Genomic DNA, 16,386 nt, shown 5'->3' with positions numbered 1-16,386 from the left:
CGGGGACGGACGACGGCGGCAACGATGGAACTGATCTCCCGTCGCCCCCACCCCGGGCTTCTCCTCCGGATGAACTTGGCTCCTTTCACACCATGATTGCTAGGGCCTCGGAGCTTTTTCAGCTATGCCCCGAAGAGCAGAAGGAGGGATTCCTTTATCAACAACGAGATGCCAAGAGGAAGACCGTGCTCTCGGTCCCGCTGTTGGACGACATCTGGGATGAGGGGCTGGCCCTCCTGAAGAACCCATCCTCGGCCCCCGGCGAAGAGGGACCAGTACGAGAAGAAGTACCAGGTTCCAGACTCTGCACCGATGTGCCTCAGAGCGCAGCCGTCCCCGGACTCGGTGGTCTCTGTGGCAGCCAAGAAGAAATCGGCTGGAGCGACGGTATCGACTTCCACTTCCCCGCCGGACGGCCAGGGGAAGAAGCTGGACACCATGGGTCATCGGGTCACAGTGGCAGCGACCATGAAGGCGGCCAACGCTCTCGCTATCGTGGCCCGCTACGATAGGGAGCTGTGGTTTAAAATTGCCCCCCTCCTGGACTTCCTCCCAGACGACAAGAGGGCGGAAGCCCTTGAAATATTGCAAGAAGGCCACGGACATCGCCGACACCGGCTTCCGCCAGGTGGGCAATGGTATTTGCCTCCACCGGCGGGGGTGGCTCAGGGCCACCGACTTCCGTCAGGACGTTCAGGCGAGAGTACTGGACATGCACTTCGACAGGAACAACTTGTTCGGCAAGGCAGTAGATTAGTCACTTCAGGCCATCAAGGCAGACACCGAGACGGCCTGTGCCTTGGGCACGCTCCATCAATGACGGCCGTCCTTTGGGCCCTCCGGAGGCAAGTCACAAGGTGCCTCCAAAGGAGTCAGCGGCAGCTCTTCCTCATACCGTCAGGCGGCCCGTTCTTCGTCGCAGGAAGCCTACAGAGGCCGCAAAAAGACCGGCGGACATCTTTGCCAAGGGACCCAAGGTGGGAAGGCCTCGGCGAAGCAGGACTGAACCGGCCATGACGTTGGGCCCCCACCCGTGCTCCCTGGCGGGAGGCCGGCTTGCGAACAGCGTCGGCACGTGGAAATCCATCTCCACCGACCGTTGGATGCTGGATGCCCTGGCCTACCAGAACACTCTGCAGTTCCAAAGGAAGTGTCCCCGTTTTCCACCTGTGGCCAGGAAAGAAAACCACATTCCTCACCTACTTCTGGAGGTACGAGCAATGCTAAAAAAGGGCGCGATAGAGCTCGTCCCGAAGAGGCTCCGGGGCTCTGGAGTATACTCACGGTACTTCCTCGTTCGAAAGAAGACCGGCGGCTGGCGACCCATCCTAGATCTCTGTCGCCTCAACAAATACATAAAATCCCAGAAATTCCGGATGGTCACCCTTCAGTACGTGCTGGGACAGCTGGAAGAAGGAGACTTCCGGTCGTCACTGGACCTGGAGGATGCCTACTTCCACATCCCCATTCACAAGGGGCATCGAAAGTTTCTGCGCTTTGTGGTTCAAGGACGGCACTACCAGTTCAAGGACCTTCCCTTCGGTCTGAAGTCGGCCCCAAGGGTCTTCACCAAGTGCCTGGCACCAGTGGCGGCACGGCTGCGCCTGCAAGGGATCCACGTCTACCCCTACCTCGACGATTGGCTCATCCAAACAAAGTAAAAGGAACTCGCCTTCGGACACACAGCGAGGACCGTCCGCCTACTCAGGGAACTGGGGTTCTCGATAAACTATGCAAAGTCCTGCTTGGAGCCATCTAAAGGATGCCTAGTTCCTAGGAGCCAGACTCAACACGGTGGCACGCCTAGCCGCATCGTTGGACGACAGGATAAAGGCCATCCTGGGCAAGGTACAATGGCTGTTGACAGTGAAGGTTGCCAGAGTGAGGTCCATCAAGTCCCTGCTCTGCATGATGTCATGCATCTACCTCGTTCGGCTGTGCAGACTGCGAATGCGGCCACTGCAGGAAATCCTCGACGCCCTCTGGATGCAGGCGACAGGAAGCTTCGAGGACAAGATCACCCTCAATGAGACCTTCCGTCGGCCGATTCTATGGTGGGTGGTCTGCGCACATCTAGCGGCGAGCACAGACTTCTAGACCCTGGCGCATCAGGAGATGGTGACAACGGACACCTCCCTGGAGGGATGGGGCGCACACACCGGAAATCTCCACGCAAGAGGCCTTGGGCTCCCGGAGGAGAAGCCGTTGCACATCATCGTCCTGGAGCTCCGGGCCATGTTTTGGGCCCTCAAGTCATTCCTTCCATCCCTCAGGAGCAAGGTGGTGCGGGTATTCACCAACAATACCACGACGATGTTCTACATTCGGAAACAGGGGGGCACCAGATCCCCTGCTATCTCCACGGAAGCACAGGACCTTGGTCACTGAGCCATCGTCATAAGGATGTTCCTGGTATCCTTTCATCTGGCAGGAGTGAAGATCACCATTGCCAACTCACTCAGCAGGGATCTGCACTCTTGCCACGAGTGGGAACTTCGGCAGGATCAAGTGGACCTACTGCTTCGACGATGGGGCAATCCCCAGATCGATCAATTTGCGATGCGACGAACACCAAGTGCCGGAGGTTCGACAGCAGGTTTCCCCAGCCAGGGAGCATAGGGGATGAATTCTCATTCTCCTGGGACGGCCTGTTTCTCTATGCGTTGCCGTTGCTCCTGCGACTCATCAGTCAACTGAGACCGTCCCGGTGCAGGATGATCCTCGTCGCACCGGAGTGGCCGAGGCAGATATGGTACCCAGACCTTCTGGACATGTCAGCGTCCCCTCCAGTCAAGCTTCCGGCAGACGCAGATCTTCATGCCAGGGAAGGAGGCGCGATCCTGCACCACGACCCGTTGTTGCTGAACCTGCAGGCCTGGCTCCAGCAGCGCTAGAGTTTTGGAGAATACGAGATCCCGGCGGACTGCAAGGAGGTGCTTGCCAAAGCCAGGGCTTCTTCGACTCTTAAGTGCTACGGACATAAATGGAAGAGGTTTACCGTTTGGTGCCGTGCACAGAAGATAAACCCTCTACGGATTACGGCCCCTCAAGTGCTGCCCCTATCTAGATGCATCTGGCGGCTATCTCCCGCTACACCAGAACTCTGGGACGATCGTCGCTGTGGTCACATCGCCTGGTTAAGGAGTTTATGAAAGGACTTTTCTGCTAGTTCCCGAGGATGAAGACTCCGGCCCCGGCGTGGGAGCTCAATGTGGTGCTGACTAGGCTCATGGGTCCCCTGTTCGAGCCTCTGCATTCGGCACCTCTGAAATTCCTGTTGTGGAAGACGGCGTTCCTGGTGGCCATCACCTCCACACGACGAGTGGGATAGATCCAGGCCCGCTCCTGTAAGCCTCCGTACTTGGCTTTCCATGCAACGAAGGTCGTGCTGAGGACACACCCATCCTTTATGCCCAAGGTGCAGTCAGACTTCCATCTCAACGAGCCCTTGGTGTTACCTGTTTTCTTCCTATCGCCTTAGTCGCCGGCTGAGAGGACTTTGCACTCGCTGGATGTGGCCAGAGCACTGAAGTTCTATGTGGATCGCACGAAGAGTTTTCGGAAGACGTCACAGCTGTTTGTGAACTTTGGCCCTGTGAACCAGGGGAAGGCCCTCTCCAAGGCCTCCATTTCCAGGTGGCTCTCCGGCTGCATCACACACTGTCACCCGTTGGCAAACCGACCGTTGCCTGCCTGTCTGAGAGCCCATTCTACCAGAGGGATTGCTGCAACTACAGCGTTCCTGTCTGGTGTGCCCCTGCTGGACATCTGCAGGACTGCTACGTGGAGGTCGATGCACACCTTCACGAGATTCTACTATGTCAACTGGGATTTCAGGGAGGAGTCCAGAGTCGGCCATGCAGTGCTGCGCAACATGTTCGCCTGAAGGTGAGCCTGGTGAGGAGGTAAGAGATGCTTAATATTGATTTGTTATAATGCTTAATGTTGAGCGTTGCCATCTCCCGTGGTTGTGTATGTGTGTACTGCTATGTATTTTTTTATTCATGAGCATGTGAATCCATGCCAGACCCCATGCTGGAGAAGGAACAAGTTACTTAACTGTAACTGTTGTTCTCCAGCATGGGTCTGGCATGGATTCACATGCGAACCCTCCCGCCTACGCCTCTGAAGCTCTTCTCTTGGTCCTACTGCCACTTTACATGCTACCAAATCTGAAGGTGGCTGCCAAAGGAGGGGTTTAGGTAGAGGGTAGTCTTTGGCTGGGGGCAGTATTACCCAGAGACTAGTGATTGGTTATTAGGAGGAAGACGGCTCAGAAACTAAACTGAAACAGATTTTTTCTTTTACCCAGGATTCCCACCCTTACGAAGGGGACTATTCATAAGCATGTGAATCCATGCCAGACCCATGCCGGAGAACAACAGTTACAGGTAAGTAACTTGCTCCTTCCTCAGCATTCCTGCACTCAGTGATACCGTTTCTGTCGAGGGGGCAAAAAGGGTGGTCATAAGCCATAATTCCTCTGTTACCGGCTCTGCCAAGGTACCTCCTCAGGAGGCAAATTTTGGGGCCACCTCCAAGATGTCCAGTAAACATCCAAGACCCCCCAGTACCGCCTCTGCCGAAGATCCTTGTGTCAATGCTAAGGTGCTACTTAAGTTAAGGAGATGGTTGCCTTATCTGCACATGTGATGCAGTTCTCTTCAGGCATTGACAAAATGGCGGCCCAACCCTCATGGTCCACGGCGCCATTTTGGATTCTTCCCTTACACCTACGTTCTCGACGGCGGGTGCTTGGAACCTTAATTTTGGGGCTGGGCAGCCGTTTTCACCTCAGGTGGAAGGTAAAAATCTGTTCCGCCCTTCTTATGACTGGCGTGCTCGGATGCCGCTGCCGCATACGTCTCACTTCCACCTGCTTCTGCTCAATTGGTCTATGCGGACCCATTTGGTGGTGGGCCTTCCTGGCAACCATCCTCATTGCGTTTGTGGGGTATGCCCCATATGAGAGGCCTCTGCCTACCCCAGTGCCTAAACCTTCATCAGAGGATGTTTTTTTTGGGAAATTGCACTCTGACCCTATGAAGGAGTATTTTAAGGGTCTTTTCAAGGAACTCTACCCTGAAGCTCTAGCTCCACCTTCCACCCCGGTGGCTCCAGCAGCTCCACTGCCTCTTCCTATCGGTCTGTCTCCAGCGCTTCCTCCTCTACCCCTGCTGTCTCCCATAGGGAAGACACCGGTAGAATGGGATAGCACTTTAAAACCCGTGACGGCCCGGCCGTCTGCTCCCGATTCGCTGGATGACCCTCAAGCAGATCAGGATAGCGATGAGCAGCCCCACTCTGTCAGACCATTCCATGATCGGGTTCTGGATATGATGGCCATTCGACATTCCAGTACCTGAGGTCCCTGCTCTGCAGGAAAGGGTGCTTTCGGGAGCGTTCACCTTGTCACCACAAGATTGTACCGGCCTGTTCCTCCAGAAGCACGTTTTGGCTGAGTAAGGTCTTGAATAAGCCCCACACCAGGCTGCATATCAATAAGAGAATTGACGCCCGTTACAGGCTTGCCACCTCTGAGGAAATAGCCTTGGCGTCTTGTCCGCTCCCTTCCTCGACGGTGGTAACTGCGGTCATGCTTCAATCCAAGCCGGACTCTGCGACCTCAAAGACTGCGGCTCAGATTCTCTCCAAGGAAGATAAGATTCTAGACTCCTTGGGCAAGAACGTCTTCGCCAAGTCAAACCTCCAACTTCGTCAGGTGAACACCGAGCTCATCCTGGCTGCAGCTAATATAAGGCTGTGGAAGAAGTTGGCTGATTTCCAGGAGTGTATTCCTGCGGATAGGCTAGACGGTTTCAAAGCTGGTCTGTCGGACGCCACGGTGTTAGCACAAGATCTGCTGGAAGCTGCGGCATACCACGGCTCAGCTCGAGACCTTATGGCGGGAATTGACACCTGTCGCCAGGCATGGCTCTCTGCGACTAAGTTTTCGAAGGAGGTGCAAGATAAAGTTCTGGACCTTCCCTTCGACAGCAAGGAATTGTTTAATTCCTCTATGGTTGAGAAACTTACAAAGACCAAGGCAAGCACCCAAACCGCCAAATCTTTGTCGGTCCTGGTGAAGTTCCCAGCTAAGGCCCCTTTTACACAGAGGTCGGGGTCTCAGTCTCAATCCTACTCTGGCTTCAGAGGGTTTCAGGACCGTTGGGCGCGCAGAACTGAACCTCCGGTTGGTGGCACCTGTCGAAAACAACGTGGTTGGTTTTTCTCTCGCCCATGAGCCTCCTCTCCAAGAGCAGGTAGTCTCCCTGCCGACAAATCTGCAAAATTATATTTTTTGATGGTCGCACGAGACTCCGGTGGGAGGACGAATCTTGTCTCATTTGGAGGCGTGGCAGACCATCACCGAAGACCGGTGGGTTTTGTCCATCGCACGGGCTTTCGCTTGCCCTCCCCCAAACCCCACCCTTCAACCATCCCTTCCAACAGATCGGGACACCCTCCCTCACAGCCGAGGTTCAGAAGCTTCTAGACCTCAGGGCGGTGGAACCTGTTCCCCTTGGGGAACAAGGGGAGGGCTTCTACTCTCGTCTGTTCACGGTGCCCAAACCCAACCAGGCTGGCCTGGGCAGGATCCTCGACCTTCCCCAGTTCAACCTTTCTCTTCCCCAAAAGAAATTCAAGATGATCACACTCTGCCAAATAAAGTCCTCTCTTCGGAAGGGTGGCTGGCTCATTGTAGTGGACCTTGAGGACACGTATATGCACATCGTGATTCGGAAACTGCATCGAAAATATCTGCGGTTCTCCCTGGGAAGGGAGCATTTCCAGCTCTGCATGCTCCCTTTTGGTCTCAGCTTGGCGCTGCGCATCTTTACAAAGATGATGTTGGTCATCGCAGCTTTCCTTCGGCTACAGGGTGTTCATGTATATCTGTATTTGGACGACTGGCTCCTACGCAGCCCTTGTCCACTGTCGGCTTCGAGCAATCTCCGGTCCCTCCTCCAGCTCCTGTTCCATCGTGGGCTGTCTGTGAACTGGTGGAAATCTTCCATGACTGTCTCCCAAGACCTGATTTCCATTGGTTTCCGTTGGAACACGATCGACTGGAGGGTATATTTGACAGCGGACATGATGCGGATCTATTCGCCACGTGTCAACTCTTCATCCAGTCAGAGCACATGATGACTTCGTGGTTCCAGAGACTTCTGGGCCTCATGGCCTCGTACGTACTCGCTCTTCCTATTGTGCGTCTCAAAATGAGGCGTACGCTGCTGGCTCTTCGGAGCTCTTGGTGTCAGGCTTCGGCTCGGATTCCAAGATGATCCCAGTCCCATCCTGCATGATGGTGGACCTTCTATGGTGGTCTTCGACCAACAATCATACAGTGAGGGCCTCCTTTGAGGAGCGCTGCCCACAAGTGACGATTACCACGGACTCCTCCCTTCTGGGGTGGGGCGCAACGCTGGATCATCTCTAGGTCTTCGACCTGTGGACCCTGCAGGACAGGCAGTTTCATATAAATTATTTGGTTTCATCACAGTACCTACCGAGAGCATACCGTACAACGGCGTGAATGAAACCAAACAAGTGAAGGGGCCAGAGACGCCGTATCCCATAAGTAGCCAACCGAGAGCATACCAAGACTGGGTGAACGAAACAGAACAAGAAAAGGGTCTGGATGAGCCTGTGACCGGGGAGGAGTCTATCAAGAACATACCCGAGCGTGAACAAATCCAAAAGTGAAGTGGCTGCAGAAGTCTGTAGCCCATGAGGCGCCAACCACGAATATAACTCACTACAGGGTGAACAAAAGTGAAGAACCAACCGGGCCAAAACCGTACAAAGCCCACCCAGGGCTAAGAAAAGGTCCAAATCACTGAGTCGTCATATGCAGACACACAGTATTGGTATGGATTGAGACCCAACTGTGTCTGCCTCATGTATCAAAAATTGCCTTTCTGCAATGAGCCAGTGGGTGGAATAGAACTGGCTTCGGTTAAAGGGGGACAGGACTGAGATCTTGATCGTCGGCCCTTCGTCAACAGCCAACAAAAAATCTTTGGACCTCCAGACTGCTGGCCAGCAGAACTGGGCTTGCTACCTACCCCGGTCAAATCCATAAAAAATCTAGGTATATAAATCTGAGTCTCTGTCTCCTGCCCTTGAGGTCCGTGCCAGGTGCAGTGCCGACTACTTGAAATTCAAAGCTTTACGGAAAATTCTCTTTGCTCTCGCAATCTATTTTGTGTGTAATTGACTACTGCAGTGCTACATTATTTGTCAGCATAAATACCATATTAAGCGTCTGCAAGTCCTACATAATTCTGCTGCAAGGCTGGTAATCAATTCACCCAAGTCGGCTTCTGCCAACCCACTTCTCAGCTGAACTTGCTCCCTGTTGGCTGTTGAGTCAAATTTAAGACCCTTTGCCTTGTACATCGGGCCTTTTACAGCGAATGTGCTATGTATCTTCAAGAAAAGCTCTGTAAATACAAACCTTTCTGTGTCAGATCAAATTCCGGGGTACCTGTGGCCAGGGGTTGATATTGGTTTCTAAACCATCAATCAGCACCACACCTCTAATACACCATAATGGATATGAACAGATTGGATTAAACAAGCATACAATTACAATTATAAACCTCCTTGTCCAATTTTGATAATGTGGACGGAACAGCAGGCTTATTTCCTCTAAAGGTTATGGATTGTTGGTTATGTGCCACACAGCAAAAATACAATTACTACCCAATGATAAAAGGAGTGTCCAGTCAAGGTTGTATACAAATATCTACTTTATTGTTATCACAACAGACAATCTAATAACACTACTAACTACAACCTACCCTGTAAAGGAATTCAGAGAACAGACCGGTTTTAAGAAGGAAAATGGATGCACTCTGGATACTGACAAGAGGGTAGTTGATATGGTTAATAACCACAATCGTTTTTTAAAAGGCTTCTTGGAATCAGCAAAAAGTGAGAAATGGTATTAAAAGGTCTTTAGGGGCCTTCTGGGAAGGACCAGGGAGATGGAACCACAATGTTGCTCTTGCTGTAGTTGTTCCTGGTGCTCGACAGTGTTAGTCGGCCTCATGGTGCTTTTCAGGCTTTTGCAACAGAGTTCGAGACGAGAATCGGTGGCGGGTATTGTTAAGATGGATTTCTGAACTCTGACCTGGAGGGGGAGAGGTTCAGAAGGCCAACCTAGTTTCTTGGAACAGGGTAACCTCTGGACAAGCCAGACCAATCAGGGTAGCGATGGCGGTGGTCAAGACTAAGTCTCAAGAGGGGTGAGGGGGACTGAAAGACCTCAATGAGCACACAAAGCAAGGACACTTAAAAATTACTCGAGACAGGTGTTATATTAAAAATATAGACACATTTATTACAAGGCCTTTGTAACATTGACCATAGCAAAGAATCACAAGAATACTAAAGTAAACCAACACATCACAATCAATACAATATATATACGGGACCGAGGGGTCTAAGGAGTTATGAGCACGTAATATGTAGACCACCTAGATGGGGAGGAAAACAGTCAGTGCAAGTAATCATTAGACCCAGTTCAACATCAGAAATACACCGAACTAGGAGGAAGTCCGAGCCCTACGAAGAGAGGAGCCTTATGCTCAAAAGTACCTGCACGCGCTGGTGCCAATGGATAAAGTAGGGTCTCTTCAAGGGTCTCAGGCAGTTCAGGAAGGTGGATGAAGCGATGAAGAACAAGTCCCCACTACTCAAGCAAGGCCTCCACTTGTGGGCAGAGGCAGGGTGAGAGTACGGGATATAGGCTCTATTTCGCAACAGCGGTAGAAAAGAAACGGGCTCCTGCGCGAGGGGCCACTGGTTGGGGTATGGACTACTCACCGGTCCCCGACGCAGGCAGACCCAGACTTCTCCAGTTCAGTTCACGTTGCTGGCAGGTTCAGCTGCGATGATCAGGACATCTCGACACCGTGTAGATTCCGCGGTAGCAGGATGCAGGGTCGAGGGTGTCCCAAATGCAGCAAACGTGCACAGGTTGTTACCACAGCAGGGCAACACGACAACCGCGTTTACTCTGGTCCGGGCGCACTCGTCTCACTTCAGACCTGGGAATGCCAAGTGTACGAAATTCGGTGTGAGGGTGCCGTGGACACAGAGCCGCAGTAGACCAAGGTTCGAGGGCTTCCCCGAAACGGCGGCGGCGACAGAGCAAAACGTCCTGCTTAAGCTGGTCAGCCCACTGGTTGACCCAGGGACACTTCCGAAGAGGCTTACTTGCAGGGTTTGATGAAGGTGCCGTGAATAGTTAATCCCACTATTCCAATGGGTCGAAGCGCCTTCGCAGACCTTCTAGGACGATCAGATGCAGAGGGGTCTCTCAGGACGACAGCGGCTCAGGGTCCCAAACCTTCAGCGGGTCACCAGCGGTTCCTCGACTCAGCTTCTTGTTGCAGGATACTTGGCTCCTTATCTCTTGTTCGGTGTGAACTCAGGAGATCGACATGGTAGTGGTGTTTTCAGCCTCCTCTTATCCAAAGTTCCCTTCGCGCCAAAACGGAGAGGACCCAATGGGGGATCTGCTCACAAACACTCACACCATACGTGGACCTATCATGGACCACAGTGGTCCCAGGCATTCAGGACACTCTCTGGCACCCAGGATGTGAATTGGGAACAGCCATCCCAGCCACATCCTGGAGGCACACGCAACGCATGCAGAAGCCCACGAAAGCCTTGGGTTTCGTGGGAAAGTGCATGACCAAATAAGGACTGACCCGGGTCGGCTCGACCTGGGGAAGGTGAAGGGGCAAGATGGCCAAAGGACAGGACAAAGAACCTTGTGGCATGGCCATTTTGGAGCCAGCCCACTCATTTGTGCCAAACACAGTAAGCGCGGATAACATGGTGAAAAAGGGTTCAAAACACAAGAGAAACGATAGCTGCCACCAGTCCTGTCCGTGACACACTTGCACAGTTCATAATAAGTCCGGCGAGAGTTTCTAGGGCCTTTGGAATGACTAGAGACCCAAGAGCGCGGTAAAGTAAGTTACAGTACACTCTTGTTTCATGTTGCACAAAAGCTGCAACATGAGGAAAAGGACTAAGGGAAACAAAGTCTCCCAGTACTGACTGTCTTAAGGGCATGTCAGGTTCCCCATAAGAATTGAGCGAAAGCCCAGAGGATTGCGGCGGAAGCCTGCGCTTCTCTGGCGAAGTCTAGATCAGGGTGTAAAACAGCAGCAAAATGTTTGGGGGTTGCCACATGGAGGGAAAATTACATACAATATGAAATCTTTTCTAACAGGTATCGTGCGGCAAGAGGGTTCGGCGAGCTAAGCTTTGCTAACGGCTGCAGTCTGGCCTTCTCAGCGACTTGGGGTCAGAAATAATTTTCTGAATGTGCTGATCGGCAGTTCTGAAGCGCTGGTGGTGACGTTTAGAGTTCATTAAGCGACTGTGGCTTGACAGCGGTAGCTGGAGGTTTGTCGGCAGTCAGTGTTGCAGGCGGTTGCGGATCGAGGAACTTGACAGGCTTGAGAATGTTCTTTAAGGCGGGCGGCGGCAGGTTCTTGTTGGTGTACTTCACCCCACCTCTTCAATGGGCTTGCATTGTCCTTTAAGGCAGATGGCCCAGAGCTAGAGACTGTGTTGCAGGCAGCTGCCTTGTCCTTGTCCAGGGAGCTTGCTGTAGAGCCTAGCAGGGCACACTGAACTGCTGGAGGGTCTCCTGAGTTATTTTCTCCCTCTGTTCCCTGAGAGAAGTTAAGGTGAGGGATCTTGCTTCCCTCTTTGGATGTTCCTTGACTTTCTTCACTGCTGGAAGCTGGAAGGCAGACTGTACCTTCAGGCAGGATCCAAGGATGAGTTCTTCTTGTGCTTCAAGTGAAGTCTTCAGATGATCTGCCTAAAGAGGGGCTCCGGGCCTCTTTTAATGCCAAGTAGGCCACATTGATTGGTGTAGGCTGAGTCAACCTTAGTGAACCAATCCTGTGGTCCCTACCAACAATTTGATGCATATGTAAGGTCACAACCAGAGTGCTTTGCAACAGGAAAGGTTAAGGAGGTCCTACAGGAAAAAGGGGTGTCCCAGAACCAATACGGTGGAACCCTTCTCTCAACAGAAAGAGCTCTGGGTTCACTCCCCTGTGATGCTAGGTCCCACCTACCTTCATGTCTGCTGTGATCAACAAGTCTCTCTGGTTAATGGTTCTCCCTGTGTGGTTCCATTTTTAAAGCGCCAGATCTCCCTTGCTGAGAGACCAGACTCTCTGGCTTCTGCACACCACATTCCTGTATCTTTTGAATGGGATTCCCCCTATCGGGGGTTGCCTACTGTAAATAGACTCAGACATGTCAGTTCACTGTCATTAATACTGAGAGGTGGGAGCTGGCATCGGTTTGACACAGTTACATATGAAAGGTTTGAGTTTCCTGTGCAGCCAGGCCCGATGGGGCCCTGTTTGAAGTACCCTCTATTTGTGTGGTAATCGCTGCCACCAGCTGCAGGGCCTAACAAAAGAGAAGGGCAATTCCATGGAGCCTTTGCCAGTTAATCAGGCTGTCCGTGGCAGGGGAAAGCCCCCCCCCCCTCCTTGTGATGACTTTGTGCTCTGCTCTCCTGTCATATCCCAACTAAATATGACAGGGGCTGTGTCTGTGCCAGAGTACACGGGTCTGTGCGTTAGTTCTGGTACCACCATCCATTTACTTAAATATTTCAAAAAAGCCCAGGCGAGCCCACGCCCAAAATGCAGATGGTCGAATTCCGTACACTTCCTGTGTACTTCGTTCCTGAGGCAGTATTCTTCTGACTGTACCTCGATTCCAAAAGTGCATGGTTGGCGTTGTGCATTCTCAGTGGCTGCGCCAAAACTCTGGAATAGCTTTCTGCTGTATCTTTGAGCAACTGAATGTCACTGGGTCCTTTAGAAGTCACTTAAAACTATTCTCTTTCCACTTGGTCAATAGCCTCGTTGCTGTGTACTTTCTTCGTTACTTCTATCTTCCACGCTTTATTTACTTCCTTTTCTCAGTGCCAGGATACCCATGGGGTCACAGTTTATGCGTTAGAAGTCTACCTACCATGCCATACCAGAAGTGACGCAGTAGAGAATCGGTTTTAAGAAGGTCAGCATCTAGCTGAGGTCACCAGAAGTAAGAGCCCAGGGCGACCAAAGAATCAACATTTTTGGAATTCGTAGTATCAAGATCCAGGTATATCTCTGGAGAAGGGGTAAAGCCTGGACATAACAAGAACTTTGAGAGACGTTTTTCTTTTGAAGACTTTTTTTATTTTCAGACAAAAGAATCTCTCTGAGGTGAAGGTCAGAAACAGCCACCGCTACTTCCTGGGTGAAGTGTCCCCTAACTTAGCTGTAGCTTAGGATCCTCCTTTCTATCTTTTTTTCTTTAGCATAGAATAGTGTTAAGTTAGCATAGGTTTTGAGACAGAGGACCAACTTTACTTTGTGAGGCATGTTGACCAGCACCTTTTTGTTATTTTATAGCACAGGGAAATGATCTTAGAAGTAGGCATTAGAACAGGTTTTTCTTTATTTTACTTAATAAAGCAGTGTTTAACTATGCCTGCGTCCTCGCCTTCTCTGCCTGACCTAATGCAAAAATGCAGGTATTGCCAATAAAGGCGAGATACACAAGTTAATTAGCAGTGGATGTAGAAACACTCCTCAATCTTTTCAAGAACTTGAATTCCTTGTTGTCAATACTCCCTGTTTCACAGTAAACCAATGCCCTTGCTGTATAGAAGCATGTTCTCTTTGATTTTGCCTCAGGTTTTTATAGCCAGTAACAGCTTAATTTCCTCTAAAGATAGCCGAAAACTCACTTATTTTTTTTTAAAAGATAATGGTTGGTGAAGAGGCGCTCCAGGAGGGGGCTTCCAACAGCTTGTAACCAGCTAGTAAACCCAGTGTTGCGAGTAACATGATTGGCTATCTCACCGCTGTGTGTGCTAATAGTAAGTGATTGGATTGTTGAAAGGGAGTCAGTCAGTCAGTCAGTTACGTTTCTCATCCTGCGGTCTATAACTACTGCACTTATGGACCGTTCTAGAATCTCTCTGGGAACCTTCAGCTCTGTGAAAGCACTGCCAGTGGATGAACTGCTGGGGGGATGTAGTGAGACGACACGCGAGGAGCTGACAGCATTGCAGTCAAGTCACTTAAATGACGCCAATTTTTGTGCCTCACCCCTATATGCTCCCACAGCTGAACTTGTTTCCGTCAGTGAAGGTGGAGACTAAATACATAGAATTATTGACTCCCTCTTACAGTTAATAATGCTACCGTTTTTAAGCAATTTGTGGTGTTGGTGATTTCATTGAACTTAAAAAAAACATTTTACAAAAAAAAGCTTGGAGAAAGCCCATCGGGTCGTTATTTTGTCAGAAACCAGCCCTGAGTGATTTCACAATTTCACATTAGCCATGGTACAGAAGCACTTAAGGATGATTCTGGCAGCCTCATTTTTTGAACTGATTGCACATCTGTCTTTCCGATTGGTATCACTTCACAGTAGATATTGCCGTTCTTTTCATTGAATCTGACTACTTTTTGAAGCCTTGGCTGTTCCTCCTTTTTTTAGTCTTGTATCGTTATGTTCCCTTTTTCTTTTTTTCATAGAAAAGCCCTGCAATTTACTCCCAGGGGTTGCACACAGTACACTAGCGAAAGCTCTTTACCTTTACATGTTATTACCACCCTTTAGTCACCACACTGGTTGTTATTTTTTGTTTGTGCTATAAACAGAACTTCTAATAGCTCCCGTAGGGGACGCCGCTTTACTAGCACTTATGAGTCATCAGCAAGACCAAAACACCGGCTTCTGCAGTGTGCGCTACGAGGTAGAAGAAAAGTTACAATTTTCGGTGCGTCTTTAGTGAAATCATATTTTTCTTAACGCTGGTTAGCTGGGGAAAATATGCATTTTTATCTTCAGGCCTAGAAACAAATATTATGCACGTTCAAACCCTTATAATGAAGCATGCTCCTTGATACAAATGCAATCCGGCAAATGGCTGAAAGTTAGCAAAATTGTGATGTTAGTGCCAGCTTCTTGGTTTATATATTTGACTCCTCTGGTTGAGGTGCATAAGGCACCTGAATGAGCAAAAACAAATAATAGTTGGATCTCTAAGAGGGGTCTTCTTTCATGCTGTCACCACAAGAGTGGGAGGCCCTCTGCTAAGAATGAACAAGGCCGAATAACCTGTTGCTTGGCATGATACCCTATCAAGAGAGTCTTTTGCTATCATGTTTCCACCCTCTGTTTCATGCTTGAGGCGAAATGTCAATTTGCATATCAGACTAGTCCGATCCACAAGTCCAGCCCAGCACCGTAATGCCAGGGGGATTTTCTACTTTATTGGGCATCATCAATGGGGTGCAGCTCAGGTGGCAAGCCACTCTAGGCAAAAAGAGTAGTGGGCTCATGTATGGAGCCTTACCAACCTAGGGTTGTACACTAGGAAGTGTAAAAACCTATCTACTGAGAGCAATGTACAACCTGCTCCATGGGGTGGTGCTTGCTCTTAAATACTGATAATACAAAGTCTCATGTTATGAAAAAGCACTAGAAAAAATATGCTACTAGATGGGGTATCCTCCTGCTCTGAATATACCTTTCCATTAACGTCTAAAGTCTTACTATTGGCTCCCCCCTGGTAAGAAACCAAATATGCTTTCTCGGCTAAGATTAAGAACCTAGGGTGCATGTGGCAGGAACTTGGGTAGTGAGGCACAGGTGAGGGCAATGGTTCAATCTGTATACTATTCGTTACGGATGCTTCGACAAGTTATACCATACATCCCTAAAGAAGATCATGCAGTAGTGATTGGAGCTAAGACAAATACCCATCTAGACTACTGCAACAGCCTTTTGATGGGTGCTCCATACAAACAACTGCACAGGCTCCAGAAGGCCCAAAACGCAGCAGTTACAATGATTGGTAGTCTGAGGAGAGTAGACCACATTTCCCCCTTACGGAGGACACTTCACTGGCTAACGGTCGAGGACCGTATTAAATTCAGTGTTGCTTTTATGATCTTTAAGTGTTAAAAGGGATTGGCCCCGGAAAACCTAAGCAACAAAATCTCTCTATAATCCAGTGATGACACTTAGATCAAGGGATAAACTATTGCGAAGCAGGCCCCGGTCAGCATTCGTTACCAGAGATGACAGGAGATTTGCAGTCTTTGGACCTAAATGATGGAATAACATACCACGAAAGATCAGGGAATGTCAGACACTTGCTCAGTTCTGGAAGGCTTTGAAAACTTTTCTCTTTAAATAATTATCTAGTTATCTGACAAACTCTAGGGAACACAGTAATGAACCCACTATCTAGTGACTTCTTGGTATCTTTCTGTTTGCACTTGTGTTTAGGCGCGTTTTAAATGCCATATCATATCA

General features: G+C 50.2%; 1 protein-coding gene across 3 annotated transcripts in view; it reads left to right on the top strand.

The window, feature by feature from the left end:
* The window catches only part of LOC138513283 (POC1 centriolar protein homolog B-like), a 406,367-nt gene that overhangs the window by 292,644 nt on the left and 97,337 nt on the right, over nt 1-16,386 (top strand). The gene's annotated exons all lie outside the window — the stretch shown is intronic.

This window comes from Ambystoma mexicanum, chromosome 12, assembly GCF_040938575.1.
Source record: "Ambystoma mexicanum isolate Mex_15411 chromosome 12, UKY_AmexF1_1, whole genome shotgun sequence".
Taxonomy (NCBI): domain Eukaryota; kingdom Metazoa; phylum Chordata; class Amphibia; order Caudata; family Ambystomatidae; genus Ambystoma; species Ambystoma mexicanum.
The sequence above is the reverse complement of the archived record's forward strand: the minus strand, read 5'-3'. Positions and strand labels throughout refer to the sequence as shown.